At 50.3% G+C, this 8,064-nt stretch overlaps 1 long non-coding RNA gene across 2 annotated transcripts; it reads right to left on the bottom strand.

Moving 5' to 3' along the window:
• Positions 1-3,281: 3,281 nt before the first annotated feature.
• On the bottom strand, positions 3,282-5,062 carry LOC123134923 (uncharacterized). 2 transcript variants are annotated; one of them, XR_006465769.1, is made up of 4 exons: positions 4,695-5,060; positions 4,424-4,578; positions 3,937-4,240; positions 3,286-3,861 (listed from the first exon to the last, which is right to left on the bottom strand). It is a non-coding gene; the product is annotated as an uncharacterized lncRNA (long non-coding RNA). The 2 variants fall into 2 exon arrangements; XR_006465768.1 differs by having other exon boundaries at positions 3,282-3,861; positions 3,937-4,578; positions 4,695-5,062.
• Between the last annotated feature and the right edge of the window lie 3,002 nt (positions 5,063-8,064).

Raw genomic sequence — 8,064 nt, 5'->3', positions numbered from 1 at the left:
CGACATGCAACTCGGTAGGACCGATATGGTTAGGGTTAGGGCATAACGTAATCTCGGTGAGACTGATTACACAAACTCGGTGAGACCGATTTTGGTAATTAGCTAACCAGAGAGTTGGTCAGGCAAACTCGATGGGACCGATTACTCAAACTCGGTGGGACCGATTTTGGTAATAAGTTAACCAGAGAGTTTGCATTGTAATCTCGGTAGTACCTATTGCTCAAACTCGGTGAGACCGATTTTGGTAATGGACATACACAGAGAGATTACAATCCCATCTCGATGAGACCGAGATCCCTATTGGTGAGACCGATTTGCCTAGGGTTTGTGGCAGTGGCTATGACATCTGAACTCGGTGGCGCCGGATAGAAAGAATCGGTGGCGCCGAGTTTGACTTTAGGTTTAGGTCATATGTGTGGAAGTGGAAAAGTAGTTGAGGGTTTTGGAGCATATCACTAAGCACTATGGAGCAAGAAACTCATTAAGCAACACCTCATCCCTTCTTGATAGTATTGGCTTTTCCTATAGACTCAATGTGATCTTGGATCACTAAAATGTAAAATGAAGAGTCTTGAGCTTGAAGCTTGAGCCAATCCTTTATCCTTAGCATCTAGAAGGAGTTCCCACATCCTTTAGTCCATGCCACTCCATTGTTGAACTTATCTGAAACATACTAGATAAAAGTGTTAGTCCAACAAGAGATATGTTGACATTAATTACCAAAACCACCTAGGGAGCACTTGTGCTTTCAATATGATGCAGAAATCCCCATTCAACTCTATCATATGCTTTAAGCATGTCTAATTTAACTGCACAATACCCATTAGACCCATGAGTTTTTCTTCTTTATGGCATGAAAGCACTCATAGGCTACCAACACATTATCAGGGATCAACCTTCCTGGAACAAATGCGCTTTGGGTAGGGGAAATAACTTCTAGTATAAGTTTTTTTCCAGCCTATTTGCAAGCATCTTCGAAATTATTTTGTACACAACATCGCACAAACTAATGAGCCTGGCCTGGTGATTACTTGTGGGCTATCCACCTTGGGGATCATCACGTAGAGTTCCAACCTTCTGGTATCTTTCTTGTGTTGATTTCTTGAAGCACCTCATTGGCTAGCTCCTCACCAACTATGTGCCAAAACCTTTTAAAGAAAATTGCGTGAAGGGCATATGGACCAGGAGCCTTCATGTCACCTATTTGAAATAGGGCCTTCTTCACCTGTTCTCTTCTTACATGGCTACATAACAGACCGGACCAAATGGGAAAATGTCCAAAAGGAACGCCGATTCGGAGAGAATAATTATATTGACGTGTAATCAATCTCTTGCATTGAAACTTGCTCGAGTGATTAAGTGATTTGCACCCTCTGATTTCTAGCTTACACATTCTAGCAATAACTCTTGTTTTTATCTAAAAACTAGTACTCCCGCTGGTTCATTTTAAGTGTCACTGAAACGGATGTATCTAGACGTTTTTAAGTGCTAGATACATTCGTTTGAGCAACAACTATTATGGATCGAAGGGAGTAGTAAAGTACACATGCGTTTTTGTAGGGAAAATCACAATGGCAAATTTATTGCTTGCGAACAATGCTTACATTGTCCACCAAAATGTTCAGAAGAAAACTAGGGGGCTTGTCGACCCAATTATAAGAAGTTTTCTCATAAAAACATGGCGTAGCAATCTTGTGGGCAGCATGTTAGCCTCCCCTGAGCAGTACTTAAACTTGACCTTCCCGGTGTCCTAGACCAAATCAACACACTGAGGTCTGAAGGTGACCCCTTTCGTTCCTGAGCACCGTTGATGAGCATGAACAGAAGAGGTGACCGTAGGACAACTCATAGTCTTTGGATTTATCTATTTACTTACACCAAAGCTTGACAAACATACTACAGAAACCTCCTACAAGTGTTTTTATTCTTATGCCCTAAAACATTGTACGTATGAAACTTTGTAGATATTTAAGGATAGTATATGGACATGTATATTTAGGGACACTAGCATATATTGAGGCGATAGCTAATTTTATGGAGTAGTGTGATGCCTTTTGTTTGCTTAAATTTATATCGAAACCCCTTGACTTAATTTTTTTTGTGAACATCCATAACTAACTTTAAAAATAAAAAAGGTCTTTGTAGCAAAATGTAATTTTAGTTCGTCACAAAAATATCAATTAAAATGAAAAATATTAGACCGCATGACAAATGTGTACCTTAATGTAACTTTCTATTTATGCATGAAACTACTATTTGAGATATCAGGTTGATAGATGTATCAACATGAAATACTTTCATTTGGTGTAAAGTTAGTTATGAGTAAGTAAAATAGTTTGATCTAAATTTGTCTGAATTATACTGTTAGTCCAATGATGATAGATGAGTGAAATTAGGCTTCATATTTTGAATATGTGAAGGCTATAATTAGAGTTTCAATGTCGGAGTCAAACACATGAAACGTGAGCTGCTATATAGACATAGTAGCGTAGGTACAGTGATGGAAGTCAGATTCTAACATAGGGGGGGGGGCGAAATTTTGCATGTGGAGACTGACTGGAAAAAATTAGAGAAAAATATACTTTTGTCAAAAACTCATAGGCGCGCTCGTCCTCGCCTGGTCACGATATCATTCACCGTTGGACGTCAAGCAGATCTGACACAAAAAACTTTTGTGGGACAGAGCCGATTTTAATAATGTAACGGGTTGGACAATGATACAACGACGTCGTTTGGATGCTGACGGCCACATCCGTCTCGTACCCATAGCCCAACTTGATGCGCGAGAGACGTTTCAGTCCTGCACCATCCTGGCATGGCCCATACCAGAATTCACAAGACGTGTGGGCCACCATAGTAGCTCCTATCTATCACTTATTTAGCCACACCACCCACGGTGTGAATCAAATGACTGTTGCATGCAGTCTACGATCGGCGGATCCTATTCAATGCCAACAGCCGGCACCTCAATTGCATCACACCTCTCCGCATGGTACCACCGCGGCCATCGCCGGAGTTGCCCATGCAACCACCGATGTGCAACCCTCCCTGCAAATGGATCGTCGTTATCTATTGTACGCTTCAGTAGATGCAGCAAGTGTGCCAAGAACCCACATAACTGCTCGTTGAATGGTTTTAAGCTGGAAGCCGTCGTTTCAAGCTAGTATCACTGCAGTGTGAAGGTTCCATCGCTCGCCGCGTCTTCTGCTACAGGCGGCCCACTCAATACTTCAGCTAATCGTCACGGTAGTACAGGCACCACGGGGTTTGCCTCCCAAGCAGCTTTGAAAATCAAACATTCGAAATCTGAATGAGTTCCTGCCCCTCCTCCCAGTACACAAACTCCTACAGTTTTATTCAGGCGGCTCACTACGACATTGTTTGCTCTTAAGAGGAAAATTTTCAGTACATCCCGGAGTATATAAAAATTTGTGTATTCAGATACAAATTGTTTTTTGCACAATCTTCAAACTGCAGTATCAACTACATCAGCTTCATGCAGGCAGCACCTTGTGAAGCACGATGTTATGATTGCGCAAGTGTTCCCTCCAGTACCCAACCAACCACCACCAGAATTTGTTCAGGTCAGCTCTTTCTTCGGCTTCTTTGGCATGTCGACCCGGTTGGGGCAGGTCGTGCGCCTTCCTCCATTTCTGCCTACAGATGGTACATAACCGGGTTTACTTGCTTGAATCACACCCAACTGTCTCCCCAATATTCTCTTTGTTTCTTCTTTGAGCTCTTCAACGCGCTCTGTCATCGAACATAGGCTTGTCTCGACAGCTAGTTGGTCTCCCTGGCTTGTGTTTCCCGAAGCGGTGCGAAGAGGCCAGCTAAATTACCAATGGCACTCCCCTTGACCTGAGCAGCAAATTTATCAGTGGAGTAACCACCAACAGAATTCAGAACCAAACGAAATAGTTCTGTGCGATGTACCTTCATAGCATGCAGCACAATAGTCCGCTATGCTAGAAATTTCCACATTCGTAGAGAAACTCTGATCTTCTATGCGCACCTCATACACGATGTGGCACCATTTATCATGCTTCTCTGGATGGTGCCGCTTCACGAGGTATTTTACGCCTTTCTCTGCCTCCTCAATCATGTATCGCCCTGCCTCTTACTGGACTTCTCAAACATTGCCCAAGTGTAAATCTCTTGCGTGCTGCTCCAGAGACATATCATTGCAGGTCACTGCATCAACACAATTTAGTATCTCTCTTCTCTTCTTTGGTATCCCCTGGAGCAGACATAAGTAACCATTTCCACAGTCAGGAAATATACACAATGGTTCAGAAAAACTTTCTGCTGGCACTTAGCGAGCAGCTGCATACAATCTCTTGCATACATTTTGTGGGCTCAACATTCAATCTCTCTTGCTGTACCAGATACCAAATCCAATTTCCCGAGAGTACACACGTACATGTTGTTCAGGTCATACGCCTGACCAAGCGAGTCGAATGTAGCCCCAACTCCAGGAACAACTAAATTGCCTCTCTTCTTCTCCGTGAATCCTCTGAAAGTCTTCTCCGGTGCACATACCCTCCTGACGCACAACGGCGGTGCTCAATGAGAACTCTGCATTCAAAGTTTCAAACACTAAATCATCATATAGCCGCTTGTAATCGTATCTCAAATCGACGGCACCCCTCGACACGGGCAATAGGACACCGTCACTGAATGTGGAAGCTCACCTTTGCGTCCATCCTGGTGACTGTGGGTCGTCTGTCAAGGGCCTCAGTGCCCAAGACAGCGGGGCCTCGACTACGTAGTTCGTAGTCTCGGTGGATAGGAGCGCTAGGGTTTTTGCCTGGCTGCTCAATGGTGCGGGAGGAGAGGATAGGAGACAGAGGAAGAGGTAGGAGATAATAACTTTATTGCTTGCCCTCAAAGGGTGCTGATTATACGATATATAAAGGCCCCATGGGCTGCTAACAAACTAGAAACCTATACGTAACAAACTAGTCTTTTATTCTAGGAACTAATGTATCAGGACCAGGACTCCTGCCCAGCCTACGCCTCGCCTGATGCGGCCGACGGCTGCTGCTCCTGGCCGTGTGGCCCACGCCTGTAGGACGTGCCCCACGTGACATCTCCCCCCCCCCCTCGACGAGCAGCTCGTCCTCGAGCTGAAAAGCGGGGTAGCGCTCGACGAAACTGTCAAGATCCTCCCATGTAGCTGATGATGCTGCTTCACCCTTCCAGTGGACGAGTAGCTGGCGAACGCCGCGTGCTAGGCACGCACGAGTCACGCACTCCGGTTCTGGAACAGCCGCCCTGTTGTGGATCGGAGGCAAACCCGGCGATGCAGTTGGAGGCGTGCCGAAGAACTTCTTGAGGAGGCCCACGTGGAACATGTCATGGAGGCGCGAGCGTGCCGGAAGCTCAAGGCGATAAGCCACGTCGTTGATGACCTCTGAAATGCGGTACGGCCCATAGAAGCGTGGCTTGAGCTTGCCCCTGGTTGGCAAGTTGAGAGAGGACGCGGCGCGCTGGCGAAGGCGAAGCCAGACCCAATCGCCCACGTCATGCCGAATGTCCCGATGGCGTCTGTCGTAGTAGGACTTGTAGACCGCCTGTGCCTGTTGTAGACGATAGCGGACGTCCTCGAGAAGCTCGTCGCGCTCCGCCATGCTCCTGGCCACTGCGGCTACCCTCATGTCGCCCGGCTCGTAAGAGCGAATAGTGGGAGGGTCACGGCCATACACAAGCTTGAACGGAGTTTCTTGGGTCGCTGTCTGGTAGGCGGTGTTGTAGATGTACTCGACCCACGGAAGGCACCGGAGCCACTACCTGGGACGATCCCCGGTGAGACAGCGTAGGTACATCACAATGATCTTATTAGCAGCCACCATTTGGCCATCCGACTGTGGATGAAACGCTGACGTCATGTGCAGCTTTGTCCCGGTGAGGCGCATGAGCTCCCGCCAAAAAGCCGAGGTGAAGACGGGGTCGCGGTCAGAGACCATGGACTGAGGCACGCCATGGAGACGAACAATCTCAGCGAAGAACACCTGTGCCACTGATTCTGCCGTGTACGGGTGGGCCAGCGCCACAAAGTGGCAATACTTGCTGAAGCGATCCACCACGGTGAGGATGACAGACTTCCCGCCCACACGAGGGAGCGCTTCCACGAAGTCGATGCCGACGTCAGTCCACACACCCGTGGGCACCGGCAGCGGCAGCAGCAGCCCAGCGGGGTGCAAGTGCTCGGACTTGTACCTCTGGCAAGTACTGCAAGTGCGGATGTACTCTTGCACCGTCTTGCGAAGGTTAGGTGCGTGGAAGTCGCGGCGGAGACGATGCAAGGTGCGCAGGACGCCTTCGTGCCCATCATCATGCACGGCACTGAGAATCTCCTGGAGTAGCGGGGACGACGGCGGAATGTAGAGGCGGCCGTTGAAAGTGACGAGGCCGTCGGAGAGCGCCCACGGCTACTGCCGCGTACCCACCGTGATATCCTCACGCAGCGTGACGAGCGCCGGATCTGTGGACGTCGCTTGCCGGAGGCGATCGATGAAGTCGAAGCGAGGACCCGAGATCGCCATGATCGACGTCTCCTCCGTGTCGCGGCGGGAAAGGGCATCCGCCACCGTGTTTGTACTACCGGCCTTGTACTCCACGGTAAAGTCGAACCCCAGTAGTTTGCCGACCCAATGATGCTGCGGGATGGTTGCCAAACGCTGGTCAAGGAGAAATTTGAGACTGTAGTGATCTGTTTTTACCACAAATTGGCGCCCCCAGAGGTACGGTCTCCAGTGACGAATCGCGAGCACCAGGCCGATGAGTTCCCGTTCATATGCTGCCAGGGAACGGTGACGTGGCGCGGCTGGCCGGCTAAAGAAAGCCACCGGGTGTTGGTCCTGAAGAAGGACGGCCCCGAAGCCGTATGTCGAGGCGTCACACTCGACGATGAACGGACGCGTGAAATCTGGTAACGCGAGGACGGCAGCCGTGGTGACTGCCGTCTTGAGGGCGTTAAAAGCTGCTGCCGCCTCCGGCGACCAGGAGAAACCATCCTTGCGAAGGAGGGCCATTAGTGGCGCGGCAACCACGCCAAACTCCTTGACAAACTTGCGGTAGTACCCCGCAAGGCCGAGAAACCCCCGAACCGCACGCGCCGAGCGTGGTTGCGGCCATTCGGCCACTGCCTGCACCTTTTCCGGATCCATGGCCACTCCTGCAGCGGAGATGGTGTGACCCAGGTATGAGATCGACTCGACGGCGAATGCGCATTTGGATCGCTTGACGAAGAGCCGGTGCTGGTGCAGGACGGTGAAGACGGTGCGCACATGTCGGAGATGGTTAGCCCATGTCTCGCTGAAAATGAGGATGTCGTCAAAGAAGACGAGAACAAAACGGCGCAGGTACGGCCGCAGCAGATCGTTCATGAGGGCCTGGAACGTTGCCGGCGCGTTGCAGAGGCCGAACGGCATCACCAGGAACTCGTAGAGGCCGTCATGAGTACGGAAGGCGGTCTTCGGGATGTCCTCCGCACGCATCCGCACCTGGTGGTAGCCGGAGCGCAAGTCGAGCTTGGTGAAGAAACGAGCGTGCCGGAGCTCGTCGAGGAGTTCGTCCACCACCGGGATCGGAAACGCATTCTTGACAGTAATGGCGTTCAGGGCGCGGTAGTCGATGTAGAAGCGCCAGGACCTGTCGGCCTTGCGGACTAGCAGTACCGGGGACGAGAATGCGGAACAACTTGCTCGGATGATGCCCTGGGCGAGCATGGCGGCGCACTGACGCTCCAGCTCATCCTTGTGCGCGGCCGGGTAGCGATACGGACGGACGGCCACCGGGGCGGAACCGGGCAGCAGGGTGATGCCGTGGTCGCGGCTGCGGGGCGGTGGCACGCCGGAGGGTTCGGCGAAGATGCCATCGAACTCGGTGATGATGGCGTCGAGGAAATTGCAGCCGCTGCATGATTTCAGGGCCGACCCATCCGGTCCTGCAATGCCGCGCCAGCACACCCGATGGCCCCTCCGCCAGAATGTCATGGAGAGGGCGCGGAAATCCCACAGGATCGGTCCGAGCGTCGCCAGCCACTACGTGCCCAGGACG

This window comes from Triticum aestivum, chromosome 6B (assembly GCF_018294505.1).
Source record: "Triticum aestivum cultivar Chinese Spring chromosome 6B, IWGSC CS RefSeq v2.1, whole genome shotgun sequence".
NCBI classification, from domain to species: domain Eukaryota; kingdom Viridiplantae; phylum Streptophyta; class Magnoliopsida; order Poales; family Poaceae; genus Triticum; species Triticum aestivum.
This window is presented reverse-complemented; position numbering and strand designations above follow the sequence as displayed.